Genomic DNA, 15209 nt, shown 5'->3' on the forward strand with positions numbered 1-15209 from the left:
ACACTCTGCCAATTACAATGATAGAGAAAGAAACCTTCCTTTCTCCAAAAACACCAGCTAACCTCTCCTCACGCTGACTCTAATCCCCAAACCAATCCAAGAGAGGAAACAGACTGGCTGGTTTAAGGCAATCCAGATGTATCCTTAGAGCAGGACTTGTGTCAACCCCATCCAAGCCATGTTGGCTGAAAGTGGTGGAGAGGGAATTACTCAAAGGAATCAGAGTACTGTTGCTGAATGCAAAGGGTATGGGGCAGGGAGGAGAGGGATTACTTGTATAAGGAGGAGGTGTGCAATCTATATTCTTTACAACTCTGAAGCAGCTTTTGTGCTCCTGGAATTGGTTTAAGTTTTGACTTATACTGAGGAAGTAGAACTTTGTAGTCAAAGGTATGCATTTGGATATCAGACTCCTGAAGTTCAAATTCCATCTCTCCTTGCTTATTAGCTGTATGATCTTGGGCAATTTAACCTCTATGTGCTTAGTTTCCTTCTCTATAAAAGGAAGATAAAAATACCTCCTTTTCAGTGTTGTCATCAGGATAAATGAGTTAATATTCATAAAACATTTGAACAATGGTTTATAGTAAACACTGGATATGTGTTTTATTGTTGCTATCATATTTGGGTTGGCAGTTGAAAGATAAATCAAATATGGACAGTTGATTTGGTGTTTCTTGTCAGGCTATCTGCAACTAATTCATTTTCTATTGCAATATATGATACAACAGGGCTGCCTCCCCTTAGCATTGGTTCCTTTCATATGAATCAGGATAGATTAGGTTGTGCAGTAACAAGCAATACCCAAATCCTCAATGTCTTTAAACAACAAAGGCTTATTTCGAAACAATACTACATGTCTGCCACAGGTCATCTAGGAGCTTTGCTCTACATTGTAGTTATTCTCACTTTGGAGCCCCAGGTGACAGAGCAGTCACAATCCAGTGTGCTGTTGATCTCCATGGCAGAGGGAAAGATGTGTAGCAGAGAAATCGAGTCTTAATGCTTCTTCTCTTAAGTAACACACATCATTTCTGATTTACATTCCATTGAAAAATAGGAGGTCCCATGGCCATGTGTATGTGGGACAGTGCAGGCCTATCATGTGCCAGAAAAAAAGCGAATATCTGTGAACAGCCCTAATGTCCACCACACAATGCATTGATATGAATATTTATAAGTGCCATGTCCTCAGGGGATGTATAAACTTTGTAGGAAATTTAAGTCTTGTGGCTCTTCTCATGGTATCTAGCCCTCTGAACAGTGGGTCTTTAATCAATATTGTTCAACATTAACCAATTGCATTCTAAATCAATGGACCATTCAGATTCTTTTCTTGTGTAGAAAAGGGAATAAGAGAATAGGAATTCAGGTAAAACAAAACTGTGCTCAAAAACATACTAGTTCTGTAATCTTTGTTTCTTTATCTTTAAAATTAGAATATACTAATAACTACATACAAAGGTTCTGTAAGAATTAAATGAAATAATATGTATGAAGTTCTTAGTTCAGTTTCTGGTGCATAGTAAATGCTCAACATATGATAGTTAGCCTAGACTTTGGGAAATATATCAGTTTTAGACTGTTTTCCTTCTTTGTTTCCTATTATTAACCATGGAAACAAAGATCATGGATATTTGTACAGTCAATCATCCACTGCCCATGAAGTAGCCCTTGTGAATGAGGATGGAGAGATTTTAACCTTTGAGCTATCTGGCTGGCAGGTGAAGGTAGGCTAGAGGGACTATTTTTGAGGAGGCAAGAGGATTTACCACAGCTGAGGATGCAGGCTAGGTGCCAGAGTCAGCTTCATAGTTGTGTGACCCATGCAGTCACATGGGGCTCCACAATTGGTTCATAAACAAGAAACTCCACATTTTTATTTTGCATGAAACCTCACAAATTATGTAACCAGGACTGTAGGTGCAACAGAACCTCTAGTTTCTCCTACTCTTGCCCTGACCCACCCCTCACTTCCCTGATATGATGTAGTAGTGATGACAGCAGAGGTGAGAATCCACAGCCTCAAGGAACACCTGAAAGTAGAGAAGAAATTGTACTCACTTGCTCATAGTGAGAACTGGGTCCTTTCAGGTATCTTGGGGTCATGGCAAGTGAGAGGGCTGATTTCAGGCACACTGCATTGCTACTGAAGCTGTTCCAGCATGGCAGGAGGGGAGAAGGGTAGACCTATATGTTACATAGTACAAGGCCATCGGGCCAGAAACAATGAGTTTTGGCTGTAAGTTGCTCATCTAAGAGTGAAACTGAGGGATGCCTGTCTTCCTTTCACCTAGGGAAACTAGTACAGGGCTCCATAAAAGCAGCAAGAATCAGGGCCAATAGGCTTTCAGTTTAGAGACCTCAGAAGGTGCCACTTGAGGGTGGGAGGTGAGAACCAAAGAGCCCAGGAAACCTACAGAATGATTGAGGTCGGCACACTTGCAACTCTAGGGTCTTGCTCCCTCATGTGGGACATTAGGCAAACCACTGGAACATTATTGGGGTTCTAGAACTTGTCACAGACTGGGGACCTCAGAGACAAAAGACATTCTTGAGGTTTTTATCCCTATGAAATGGGTGAAACATTTTAAAGTGTGCAGAAAAGAACACAAAACAGAACCATGTACCCATTATCAGATTTGACACATTTTGACATATTTGCTTTAGTCTTTTTTTTTTAAGACAAGTATTTCTAAACAGTAGGAGCCTTCTTGTAACCTTCATCTATCTCCTTTCCTTCTTTCTTTTCCTAGATGAAGTGGTGGTATGGCTTCTACGTTTATTGCAAAGTCAGGTGCTAATAAATAATAGTAGTTTCAAGGTTTTCAAATTTATATCAATGGAATTATACAGTATATATCCTTTGGCTACTCAGTATTTTAATATATGTTTGACATATATCAGTGTTGATAGGTAAAGATCTAGTGCATTCATTTTAACATTTTAATTGATGGATAGCATGTCACCAAATTACTGAATCTACTGTAATTTATCTATATTTATATACCATATATGTATACATAACATGTAATTATATAGTAGTGTATCAGAGATAATGGTATCCTTCTTTTGTTTCTTACTTTAAAGATAATATTTCTAAAGTTTCAGCACTAAGTATGGTTTGCTAGAAGTTTTTCACATATACTCTTTATTGTGTTGAGGAAATTTCCTGAAATTCCTAGTTTGTTAGTAGCTATTGTTTTATTAAATGCTTTTTTTTTCATCTAATGAGATGATTGTATCAATTTTCTCTTTTGATCTGTTAACATAATTAATTTCTTTGCATGGTTTTTAAGCAGATACTACTTGTTGACTATGAAACATTCTTCCCCATTTCTCTTATTAACAGAATCTTGATTTTGTTCAAGGCAGTAATGGTGGAAGCTAATTATGATTATATTTTTACTGCTTTTACAAACTCTCTTTCAGCTACAGGTGGCATTCTGGCCAGCCTGGCTGATGATCTGTTGGGTGGAATTCTGCTGCGAAGACTCCTGGAGAAATAAAAGAGAAAAACATGGCAGATGGAACCTTTTACCCATCCTCCTTTTCCCTTTTCTAACCTTGATCTAACATCAGAGCTGCCAGCAGCCCCTGTATAACCATGGGTAAAAGACTAAAGAATCATCACGCCTGATATTGGTGAGCCACTGAACCAATATCAGCAACTGACTACCTGCAGATTTCTTATATGAGTAAAATAAATGCCTACTTGTTCAAGCCACTTTAAACAAGTTTCCTATTATTTGAATTTGAAGATCCTTCTAACTTTTTAACATTGCCATGAGAGCCATGTTTTTATATTGTTAAAATCGATACCACTTGGTCAACACGTATTTTAAATACAATGCTGTTTTTATTCTGCTAATATATTATTCAAGGTTTTTGCATGTGTATTCATTGGTGAGTGAGGTCCATAATCTTCTCATTAAATGCTTTTTTGTCGAGTTTTGTTAGACTCATAACAGTGGATGAGCAGCTTTTCCACTCAGTCTAATTTCTGGAATAATTCACATAAAGCATATGTGTCAATGTTAAAGTCACCTGTCTGGGTCTGATACTTCCTTTTGGTAAACAAAATTCTCAGTATTTATTCGGGTTCTTCAATTATTAGATGTACATTACAATAATCTGTTCCTTCTTAATTTAATTTTGGTAAGTCACGGATTTTTTTAAGTAAATTATCTGCTTTATGTAAGATTGCAATAGTACTGGAATACAGTTGCTCGTATTTTCTTACGGTCTTACAATCTTCAATGCATCTAAAGTTATCCTCTTTTTTCATTCCTAATATTGTTTGTCTATGTACTGTTTCTTTTTCCCATGATCAGTCTTGTCAGTTTATGTATTGCATTAGTCTTTACAAAGACCCAGCTTTTAATTTTCATTTCTTCTCTTCTTTTTTTTTTTTGTTTTCTATGTTATTCTTTTCTGCACTTACTGCTTCTTTCCATTTACTTCAAGTATGCAATACTGTTTTTATCTACCTCCTTGAACTGATTGCCTTACTCATTTTCAATCTTTCCTGTTGTAAAATGTATGCATTTAAGACTACAAGCTTTCCTTTAAGTCTTTTCCTAGCTGCATTCTGACAGTTTAGATATGTAGTGATTTCACTGTCATTCAGTTCCAGGCATTTCACAGATCCTTTAAGATTTCTACATTAACCCATGAATTATTTACAAGAAGAACTTTGTGTTTCCAACTATTTGGGATTCTTCCTTCTTTTTATAGTTGATTGCTGATGTTTTTGCATCATGTAATGTGGAGTACAGGGTAATGATTCTTCAGTATCTGTTGAGATTCCTTTGCCAAGGATACTGGTCAACTTTTCTATATGCAAGTGGTCTCAAGAAGAAAACATATTCTCTGTTGAATACAGGATTATATATGTCAATTAGATCAAAATTATTGATTATGTTGTTCACATTTTCTATATGCCTAATTGATTTTTTTTTCACTCCACTTACCAATTTCTAGAGAGTATAATTCAAACGTCTTTATTGTGATAGTGTATTTGTCTAGTTCTTTCTTTATGTATTTTGAAACTGTATTTTTAGAGCACTCAGAAACAGGATGATTCTATCTCTGTTGTTAACAAGAATTTAATGATCATAAAATGATCATCTTCATTTTCTTCCTGAAAGTCTGTTTTATCCAATGATAACATCATAGTACCAGACCGCTTTATTTTAAGTGTGTTTTTAAAAGTGTATGTTGTAAAAATCCATACGTTTTACTAAAAGACAGTGTATACATAACATAAGTTTCCTCCCTACTCCTGTCCCCATTCCTGGGTCTCCCTTCTCAGAAGTAAACTGTCATGTTTGTATGTATCCTTTTGCAAATATTCTAGGAGTTTTAATTTCAATGAAAATATAATTATGTTGGAGTTTTTGTGAATTTATCTGTTCACTTTTCAGAAGTGCTAATTCTTTTGTTTGTTGCATTTACTGGCTCTATGATACTTTTGTATTGAAATTTAATATGAAAGTCTTTAAATTAAAAATTTAATTTTTTAATTTTTCCAAATTAAAAAAAATTTATTGTGAGCTCATCTTTTAATGGGAATCTTGTTGCTTGGTTTTGTAAGTAGAAATCTGTGAGTACTGTGTTGTAAAACTGTCTCTAAAGAACTCATTATAAATGACAAGATATATGTGACTGCTATGGTCTCAGGAAAGCTCTCTTAGAAATATTTTCCTTCAATTGGCCTATGCATCACACAGGCATTTTCTACTAGAATGTTGTTCTAACCCTCTACCTGCATGTTGGTCTTGCCAAAAAGCAAGGTCTTAAATCCTGCTTAAATGATAATTAAACTGGGCATGGAGTTCTAGGTTCATAGCTATTTTCCTTCAGCACTTTGAATATCTTATTCCACTGTCCTCTATGGAATTTATCCTTCAGAAATTTTTTTGCAAAACAAAATTATCCTAACTTCCCTATTTGTGTTTTTGTTTGTTTGTTTTTGACAGGGTCTTCTTCTGTCACCCAGGCTGCAGTGCAGTGGCACAATCTTGGCTCACTGCAACCTTGGCCTCCTGGGCTCAAGCAATCTTCCCACCTCAGCCTTCCAAGTAGCTGGGACTACAGGTGCACACCACCACGCCCAGCTAATTTTTTGTATTTGTGATAGAGTCGAAGTTTTGCCATGTTGGCCAGGCTGATCTTGAATTTCTGAGCTCAGGTGATTCACCCTTCTTGGTCTCCCAAACTGCTGGGATTACAGGCTCCTATGTTATCTTTTCTGAATCTCAGAGTCTTTCAATATCCTCCAAATGCTAAGATCTTTCAGTCGATGATTGATAAACTATATTTTTAACAGATGTACAAAATTAGTTGGGAAGCAATAATATTATCATTTTTAAAGCCAGTTTAGAGACTCCACTTTCAGCACCTAGGGACTATATCTCATATTTTTTAAAAAGTAGCAATTGTACCAACATCTTGGTCTTTTTAGAATTTTTTCAAGTTGCAGTCAGGAAACGCTCTTAGCAACAAGATAGGTGGTCAAATTTTGTTCAAAGATGACTGCAAAGTAATGAAACATTATTTTGTGAGCTCCATAAATAGCCTCCAAAGACATGACTTAAAGGCAACTTCAAAAATTATTCTAAACAATGGCATAGCTATCAGAAAAAGTTTATAAACTCTCACTTGGTGAGCTAGTTGTTTGTTAGACAAGCATTGTTCCATAGTTACAGGGTTTGGTAACATTAGTTTTGGAGTCAGAACAGTCAGACAGTTTAAACTCCAACTTCATCATATGTATGTCCTTGAGCAGATCATGAAATTTATTGGTATTAGTTTCTCATTTAGTAAAACGAGAATAATTATACTTAGATTTGTGCCTGAAAAATGTCTTAAAGAATTAATTATGATAAATAAAAGTGGAATCCTGAAAAATTTTTTAAAAATAAATTTTATGTATTCTGAATGTTAATAATTACTTATCCCAAAAGATACACCAAAACCCATAATAATGGACATAATTTCTTCAATAATTAATATTGATTAGCATTATACAACTAACAAGTTATTACCTTCATTAATTGTTTTCAAATTTGGCCAGTTTTTTTTTTTTTTTTTAGTTAAGTTCTTTCATAGCCATTGTACATCATATTCATAAGATTACATTCATACAAGCACACATGTAGCAATGTTTAATTCATTCACATTTAATGCAAAAAAATAAACAAAGGCATAACTGTACAAAGGAAAATCATGAACCAAATGATGTTTACAGATTTATGGAATTTCCTGGGATAGTAAACCAGAGCTCTCTGGAAGGGGAACTTCACATGATCCAACTCTGGAAGAGTGTAGATGTGACGGTAGCTCCCCTTTCATCCCTCAGCACTTTGTGGGCTACACAGCATCCAGGTCAGTCTTTGTTAATGCAAATAACATACATACTTCACATACTAGAGCAAGGATATTAAATGAAATGGATCCAGAAGTTGAGATATTATCATACAATCCAAATGGGCTTATCTCTGGGTACACCCGTAATGAGATAAATACTATATTTAACCACTATATTTAGCACATGCCTAACACACAGAAGGTGTTCAATAAATAACAATTGGTGTTATCATATTGCCTGGTTTTGCTAACACATCTTTCCTATTATTTTGAAGTTTTTATACTTGATTCTATAAAAGATAAACCACCTAGTTTTTTGTACCTTGTCACTTACAATCAAATTCATGTTTAAATGGTTCTTATTCTGTTTTCCCAATGAATTTTTAATTTTATTTCTATCTTCTTCCACATGTTCCCATCTCCATCACCCCATGAAAAAAAAATCTGTTTGGAAAGATCTGTAATTGGCTTGTGGCTTCAGCAGGAGTCAATATGTCATTAAGCGCTTACATTTCCAAAAGAGGATAAATCAGTAAGAAGTTAAAAGACAATAGTTTGTGAAATGAAAGTTTACTGGTTAAGAAATTTTCTTTGATGGCTTGAGTTTTTCTCTAGAGAAAAAGTAGTCAAAACTCATTATATTTACCACAGATTTATAGTTGTTGCCATATTCAAATTTTTTCTCCAAGTTGTCTTTAACATGATTTTCTCTTCTTTGAGTGACCTTTGTCCCAAAACTCAGAGCCAGCATATAATGAGCATGAGACCCTGTTGTCAGTGGAAACTATGACAAAGCAGCATCAGAGATTTTAATGAGAAGAGAAAATACCAGGAGAAAAAAATAAGGGTAGAGTCCAATGTTCATTTAGATCAAACTAAGTAAAAATATTTACCTTAGGAGCAGTGCAGGATCAAATCTTCATCTCCATGGTACAAGAGCTACCTTTTAAACATGCCTGAGTCAAATCACATGGAAATGAGAACAATAGCTCTTTTTACTCTTCTGCCTCTCCAATCTACCAAACAGAATAATGAATAAGCCACCAAGTGCCACCAACAGTGCATGCTCCATGATTTTCACATACAGGCACCATTCTTCTTAAAGGGAGCAAATGCAGGCTGTTTCACTAGTAAATCACATATTGATAATTTTGGCTTTGCATGCTGGGTTTTAACATGTGGGTGCTGCCACCAGACACATGCTATCTGCCATAGAGCAGCCACAGGTGTCACCAGGCAGACTAAAAGCATATGAGCGTCACTAAGAAAACATGCATGTGTCTTTGCTTTTTTAGGGAACTCAGTAAAACTTCACTCTCAATCTTCCCCTTTGCTCAGTGGTGAGCACACAAGCACTAGAATCTTTCTAAAACAATCTTCAGAATATAATTTTCCCCAGGGACAAGAGGCCCCGGATATTAACCAGAGATTTAAATTAAATATAATTGATGATAGCAGTGAATAGGAAAAAAATCCGGATTTGCCTAAAAAGAACAAATAATATTTCTGTTCTCAAAAACCCCAACTTTTTAAAAAGAACCATTCCTTACTATATCTTATTCATAACCTGATCATATGTATGGGAAACTTTTTTTAAAGTTGATCTTTAGTTTAAAATAAGGGAACAATACATATTCTGTTATGGTGTTGGTTAGGATGATTTATGTTAAAATTTTGTTTAAAAATGATGTTTTTAGAGCTGCTAGTAATTTCTAAAAGGTCACACACACACACACACACATATATATATATATATATATATATATATATACACAAAGATAAAATTTACCTATTTTAGGCAATTAGTTCATCAAAAAGGAAACCGTATACATTCTGTTATTTTTAAGACACAATCACTGTCTCAATTGAATTACCTGATGATTAACAGAAAAATATTTTAGAGGGCAGATAAGGCAGTCCTGATACTGATTGCACCAAACTGATTGTTAGAGAGGTAGGAGATAAAAGTGAATATGGAGTTTCAACATTGTGACCCTAACGTTTGAGAGTCAGATAAGAATGTCCACTACACAGGAAATGAAATACAACAAAGCATGATTAGATCACAGTGTTCAACGAGAGATCTCATTTTTGTTTTTTTTTAATAATGCAAGAATAAAAGCATTGTTTGCTCTCTCAGATGATATGTACTTTACTATGTGTGAAAATAAAGAACTAAAGCTGAGTCTACTTTTATGTCTTATCTAATTTCTTCCATGAAAACAAATCAAGAGAGACTGAAATAGCTGTAACTTTACTGCTGTAATTTTGTAAACACTTATAATTTGCAAAATCTTTTTATGTTCATCACCTGGTTTGATTCTCATCACAACCCTGATAGGTAAATTGGCCAAGATTATCATTTCCACTTTATAAAATGAGGAAAACTGCTCGAAGAGGTCAGGTGATTTGTCCAAGATCAACTTGTGAGTGTTTGAGCCAAGACTCTGTCTTTGTCTTGTAAATGTGCAGCATGGACATTTCCTCCCCTAACTTACATTCCCTTTCTCCCCTTCACTTGACTCCGTTTTTGACTTAATCACTGTGCTGATCACCAAGTCCTATGTCAGCAAACAACTTTTTTATTGCAGCAGATTCAGGAAGATTTTAGCCAATATAACTGATGTCAGCCTGGTTTAAGATTTACGTTAAAGGAATAGTACAAACTTCTCTTTCCAGTACCTATTTTTGTCACAGACAGCACATATCCAATGTATATGATAATTCGTTATATGTACGTATGGTCCGGCAAGAAGAGCATCAAATGTTGTGCCATTTGTGCATATAGAAGAGCAATTTGAAATACTTATGATAGTCCTCTGCAAAATGTAGCAAATTTCTTATTTCCTGAGGAAGTTTGCTTTAGAGTTACATCTTGATTATGCTACAAGGCTACTGACCACACAGCAGAAAAGACAAGAGAGCGGAAAGAAGAATCTCTGAATTTCTCTAGGCTCTAATTATCATGTTGGGAAATCAGGATGTTGCTTTTCAGTTTTGTTTTCTTTGTTTTAGCTTAACAATGCATTTAAGTGAAAATCCATTAAATAAACCAATTTTCATAGCAGAAATGATAGCATTTTTTCAGCAGAGTTCACGATCTCACTAGTCAAGATACACAAGATTTCACTTTTTAAAAACAAACTGTATCAGCCTGCAGAGAGACAGAAATGAATGATGCAAACAAGCTTATAGCACATAGTTGTGGGAGAATGGTTAAGGGCAATTTATTCTCACAGATTCTTGACAAATAAATTCCCATTCTTTATATAAATACCCAAGAGGCAAGGTTAGTTGATAAGTTACAGAGAGGGAACCCCTTCTCCTCCAATCAAAATGGTAAGGCATCTCTGAAGCCCTGAATGATATGGGTTGCGTTTTAATTGAAGAATTGATAAGCAGAGGGCCCTCGTAGCCAAACTGTAAAGGTTTGGTGCACTTTCATTTGTTTGTCATAAAGTCTAAAGCAAAGATATTGTGGAAATGGAAATAATCAAGATAACAATAATGAACATAGCTAATGTGTACAGAGCACCTGGTCTGGGTAAGAAACTGGGCTTTCAGAGGAAGCATCTACATGAATTATATAATTATTCACTACATGAATTAGGGTATTGAGTCTTAGCAAGGTAAGGTGACTTTTAGGATCACAGCGGTAAATGATTTAGCTCAAGCTTGTCCAACCCACAGCTGCTGGCCACAAGCAGCCCGGGACAACTTTGAATGTGGCCGAAGGGAAATTTGTAAACTTTCTTAAAACATTATGAGATTTTTATTGCATTTTTTAAAGCTTATCAGCTATTGTTAGTATTAGTGTATTTTATGTGTGGCCCAAGGCAAATCTTCTCCTCATGTAGCCAAGGAAGGCCGAAAGATTGGACACCCTTTGTTTAGCTGTAGTCCCAATCCAGCTCAGGAAAGAGCTTTAGAGAAAAACTCAGGTGCTCTGGCTCCAGTTCTAGCTCCTTTGCTAATTCATGGTTTGGATGATGCACATGACTTTCATGCACTTTAGTTTTCTCACTGCTAATATTAAAAGCTAAATAATTCCTAATCTGCAGTAGACAAACTCCTGAGGTGGGGAAGGGGCAAGCAATGTGCTTGGAGTTCATTGCAAGTGATCCATTAACTAAATACATGATGTGTTTTCCTTATATATGTGTTTCTATTTTAGAAGTGTGTAGGTTTATTTTGGGGATATTAAAATAAAATTAAAAATTATTTCTGGATTCATAGATTCATTGTCATGATTATATTCTCAAACTATAAACTAAAAGAGTTTATAATTAAGTTGGGACTCTCAAAAATATTTTTACATGAAAATTGGGCCTTTGTTTCTTCAAAGGTAAGAAATCATAAGTCAAGATGATATCTCAAAACGCTTCTAGTTATAAATTTCAATTATTACGAGACAATTTAAATGACTTATTAATTTTTAAAAGTAGGAACAATGCATTTAGATTACCTTTTTCTCTCTCATACAATTACTTGTGTGTTGCTTTTTTTGTTTTTTTGTTTGTTTGTTTGTTTTTTGGTACAAAATGCTGTCTTCCCTCAATGTTTTGTTGAGATAGTCATTGAAAAGCAGAAGCTGGTAGATTTAGCAATGGCTATTCCTTTGAAGTCTCAGTGATTTTCTTGCATAAATTGTCCATTTTCCATGAAATTGGTGATTAGTTTGGTGAAGTTTAGGAACGCTCAGATTTTTTTCTAGGTCAGATGCTTGAAGAACATAAAAAATCAGCCATGTCATGTTTCAGTAGATAAGACTCCTCTCATTCTGTCCACTGAGAATAGTGGGGCTGATTTTTAACTACTTCAAGTGGGTAAGGGCTACACCTACAGTCCTGATATCTGTAGAAACAACTGCTACTGGAAGGTTGTCCTTGAAGGTTTCAGATGGCTGTTCCAACCATGTTGGTGGCCTTTCTCGGGAATAAGTTGCACAATTCTCCTTTTGTTCATACGATACAAAATAAGCTAACTCTAATCAGGCATCTAACCCCCACTTACTCACGGTGGGATAGTAAATTGTTACGAACCTTCTGCAGGGCAAATTGGTCATGTGAATGAAAACATATTTGACTCAGCAGTTTTCTCCTAAGAATTTGTCACACACACCAAAAAATCACGTATGTACAAAGTATTTACGATTAAAGATGTTTACTCTCCTGTTACTTATGAGAAATTAAAAATGATATAAATGGACAAAAGTAGAGGTTTGATTACATAAATGATATTACAGCCATGTAGAAATACTATATAGCTATTACAAATTTTTGTAAAACAAGTTTAATGACAATAAATGATATCAAGTTAATAAAGGTAAGTAGGTTACAGAAATGTATGTAAAGTATGATTTCACTGAAATTTTAAACTTCTTTAAAAATATAGTTTTTTTGTTTGTTTGTTTGCTTTGATTTTTTAAACAACATAAAGCCTGACATGGCATTTGAAAATAAAGCTTAGGGTATATAATGGACTTCTTTTTTTTTTTTTTTTTTTTTTTTGAGACGAAGTCTTGCTCTGTTGCCCAGGCTGGAGTGCAATGGTATGATCTTGACTCGCTGCAACCTCCACCTCCTGGGTTTAAGTGATTTTCCTGTCTCAGCCTCCTGAGTAACTGGGATTACAGGCACTTGTCACCATGTCCATCTAATTGTTTTGTATTTTTAGTAGAGATGAGATTTTACCATGCTGCCCAGGCTGGTCTCACCCTCCTGACCTCAGGTGATCCCTCCATCTTGACCTCTCAAATACTGGGATTATAGGTGTGAGCTGCCACGCCTAGTTTAGGCTTTCTCTCTCTCTCTCTCCCCCCCTTTTCTCCCTCCCTCCTTCCCTCACCCTGTCTTTCTTTCTCTCTCTCTCTCTTTCTTTCTTTCTTTTTCTTTTTCTTTCTCTCTCTCTTTCTTTCCCTCTCTTTCTTTCCCTCTTTCTTTCTTTCTTTCTTTCTTTCTTTCTTTCTTTCTTTCTTTCTTTCTTTCTCTTTTTCTTTCTTTCTTTCTCTCTACCTCTGGGACTTGTAGTCAGAAGTCAAAGTCTCTGCCTAGAAACTTTTGTCTCCAATTATTATGTTACTGGTTAACAGACATCTTCTCTAAGCACCTTTCAGAAACCCCCACTCAGCTTCAATCACTTTATTCTGTTTTATTGTGGTCACAATCATGTGAAGCTACCTTACTCACTTTTTTGTACATTTAATTATTGTTTGTTTCTTCTCAAAGGAATGTAATATCCATGAGAATTGAGGCCAGTCCACTTTATCTCCTGCTACGCCCCTGACACTTGGAAGCATGACACATAACAGGTGCTCAGTATTTGTCAAATGAATGATTTCATAAGTGTATGCATCATATTTCTGTCTTTTCTGGTGAGGCTTTGGGATTCTTTGATTCTAAATTAGAGAGAAATCATGGCATCTTGATTTTCATTAGAGATAAGTCTATCTACCAGTAACTGTGAAACATTTCCAGTCATCTCTGCTTATCTCTGTTATTCATTTGACAATCATTAATTGAGTCTCTACCATGTGCTTATGATTATGCTAGGAGCAGACAGTGATATCAAATAAGAATCAGATTTGTTTTTAGCTCTCAGGAGTCCCATGGTTAATGGGACATACAGACATACAGCATATGGTGGGATGGATCACAAACATATGGTGAGATAAGAAGAAAGAAAGGGGTCAGCGGGATGCTATGAGAACAAAGTAGGGAAAGTGATGAAACACCTTGTCAATACGGAAGCTTTCATGAAGGTGAGCTTGAAGGATACTTCAGGCAGAGAGAAGGGAATGCGTTTTGTCATTGTGCCATGTTCCCAGAAGAATGAGCAGCTCAGTGTGACTAGATGTAGGTGAAGAAATGAGGCTGGCCATTCAGGCCAAAGACTGATTGAGACTGTCCTTGTGCCATGCTAAGTAGTGTAGCCTTTTTCCAGTAGGCAATAGAGAATGACAAAGAGCTCTAAGCTTGAAGTTTCACGATGGATAAAGCTCATTTAAAATTAATAGGGGTTTCAATTACTTGGGAAAGAATAGTCTGCATTTAGTGGGCATTATCCTTTATTCTTTCTTTTTTCTTACCCCTGTACCCGACATATAATGACTAAGCCCTATAACTTGTTCTCCAGTTGACTCTAATAGTCTATCTATTTCCTTTCATCTTAATTCCCTCACCCTCTATTGAGGCAATAACACCTCCTGCTTGGACTGTTGCAGTAATCTCCTAGTTGGTCTCACATTTAAATCTTGTTTCTCTTCAATCTATTGTCCACATGACAGCCAGGGTCATCTTCTAAAAGCATGAACAAAAGCATGCCACTCCCTGCTTAAAACACCACCCACTGCCCTTTGTATAAAATTTAAACTCCCTCTAATGGGGAGGGATCTGGCCTCTGCTGATCCTTCCAGTCTATTTTGAATCTCTCTCTCCTTTACCCATTAGTGAATAGCCAGGATTGGCCTCCTTTCCATGCCTCAAACACACCAAACTTGTCCTGGCCGTAAAGTCTTTACAAGGTGTTTCATCTGCCTGAAATGCTTTTTCACCTATTTCACGTAGTTGGCTCTTTGACATTTTCAGTTATCAGCTGAAACTTTATCACATTCCCTAATTACTCCATCAAAGCGGGTTCCCCCCTCCTGTGGTAGCTAGCCAACAAGACGGTCCTCAGTGACCCCCACCTCCTGATATTCATGCCATTATTTCGTCCCTGTATCAGTGTCTGAGGGTTCCATAACAAGTTACGAAACTGAATGGCTCAAAACAACAGAAATTTATTTGGTCACAGTTCTGGAAGCTGGAAGTACAAAGTAAAAGTTTTGGCAAGACTAT

The 15209-nt window shown here is 35.9% G+C and overlaps 1 long non-coding RNA gene across 3 annotated transcripts in view; it reads right to left on the reverse strand.

Moving 5' to 3' along the window:
- The window catches only part of LOC116555175, a 170994-nt gene extending 162647 nt beyond the window's left edge, over positions 1-8347 (reverse strand). For 2 of the 3 annotated variants that reach the window (XR_004270408.1, XR_004270411.1), the window contains exon 1: positions 8265-8342. This is a non-coding gene — a long non-coding RNA (uncharacterized LOC116555175). Of the gene's footprint in view, positions 1-8264 lie in introns of all 3 variants that reach the window. The other variant, XR_004270409.1, reaches the window with a different exon arrangement.
- Positions 8348-15209: the final 6862 nt, after the last annotated feature.

Source organism: Sapajus apella, unplaced genomic scaffold (genome assembly GCF_009761245.1).
Source record: "Sapajus apella isolate SASKATOON/1434 unplaced genomic scaffold, GSC_monkey_1.0 scaffold14, whole genome shotgun sequence".
Classification (NCBI taxonomy): domain Eukaryota; kingdom Metazoa; phylum Chordata; class Mammalia; order Primates; family Cebidae; genus Sapajus; species Sapajus apella.